Genomic DNA, 1,872 nt, shown 5'->3' with positions numbered 1-1,872 from the left:
ACTAACTGGTTTCCGATTTTTCCAGTCTAACTGTTCGGTCCAGTCCTGTTTTGAAAACCATGGTTGTAATAATTCCTTGGAAGTTAGTAATAATCTCAAGCTTAGAGGGATTAATAGGAGCTTGGAGTGTGGGTGTTCTCAGCTCGCACTTGAGTGTTATAATTTTGCTAGTGCCATTTATATTGTGTTTGGTATCATTGTCACTTCTACTTGCAATGTTTTAGGTTAGTTGGTACAAGTTTTAGGATAAATATTTTTTCCCACTACAAAAGAATTGAGTTATCAATACAACATTCCATATCATTATTGTTTATTCAAGAAACATCAAATTTGATAGTTTTACTATAAATGCTAACACCCAATCTAATACTTGTATTTTTTAGTGGAAATAGTTATGTGATGTGATGCGACAAAACCACTTTTTAAAAATTTATATTGACCAACCTAAAATGTTGCAATTGCAAGTAAAAGTAGCATTGGTACCAAACACAACCTTGATTTAATAAAATGATTGATAGTTTGCTTAGTTAAATCCCATTGAAATCCTAAGTTTTCGTTTATGTATTGTGCTATCATTCTTTGGTTTATTTGGATATTTAGAAATAATCTTATATATTAATAGAAAATAGATGCTCTCTCCGTGCAGCAAATGGAATCTACTCGTGCAAGTAGACTCCCACATAAGAGCTCATAATCCAATAATTACAGTAATTAATGAATGATTAATGGAATCTACTGATTATTCTATTAATTACACTAATTAATGGAATCTACTGATTAGTACAGTAATTAATTACTGTAATTTAATAATTACTGACTGTTATAGTAATTTAATAAATATATAATTAATGATTATAATTAATAATTATTGTTATTATAAATATTGTTAATAAATAGATATTTACTTTAATTTTACTTTAAATTAAAATTATAAATATTGTTAATAAATTTAGTAATTATTGTTATATTAAAAATAATAAAAATGTTATTAACAGTATTGTTATTGATTATTCAATAAAATATTATAATTATTGACTATTACTGATAAATAATGTTAATTCAATTTAATTTTGGTAATTATTAATTTAATGAATATTGTTAATCAATCCTATTTATAAATTTAATAATTACTGTTATATTAAAAATAACTAAATAATATTATTAAAACTATCATTAATGATTATTTAATTAAATAGTATAATTACTTACTATTATTGATAAATGTTGTTAATAACGTTCTGACAATCAGCGGTTTGACCGTCTGGTTTGAACGGATGGCCCGTTCTAACAACAAATATTACAAGCAAAAAATTACAGAATCGTTCTGACCACCAATTCTTGGGTTGACAGTTAGATCATCCGATTCGAATGGACAGTCTGTTCTAACAACGAAAATTATAGGCAAAAAATTGAGTTGTGGGGTCCATTAAGTAGTACCATACGTGTTATGTCATTCGAGTGTGTGATTCATACGACTCAACAACGAAATTGTTCTGGCCACCAGTTTTTGGGTCGACAGTTCAACCGTTCGGTTCGAATGGACGTCCCGTTAAAAAATTACAAGCAAAAAGTTACAGAACCGTTATGGCCACCGGTTTTCAGGTTGACGGTTCAATCGTCCGATTTGAACAGATGATCCATTCTAACAACAAAAATTACAAGCAAAAAATTGAGTGTGTGAGGTCCATTAAGCAGTATCATACGTGTTATGTCATTCGAGCGTGTGACTTATACGACCCGAAAATGTAACCATTCTAGCCATCGGTTTTCGAGTTAACAGTTCAACCATTCAGTTCGAACAGACGACCTGTTCTAACAACAAAAATTAAAAAATAAAAAAATTGTCAAAAACCATTGAACGGGTCAACGGGT

The sequence above is a fragment of the Nelumbo lutea genome, chromosome 2 (assembly GCF_056320005.1).
Source record: "Nelumbo lutea isolate HS-2025 chromosome 2, American lotus-T2T, whole genome shotgun sequence".
NCBI classification, from domain to species: Eukaryota; Viridiplantae; Streptophyta; class Magnoliopsida; order Proteales; family Nelumbonaceae; genus Nelumbo; species Nelumbo lutea.
Note: the sequence above shows the minus strand (reverse complement) of the source record.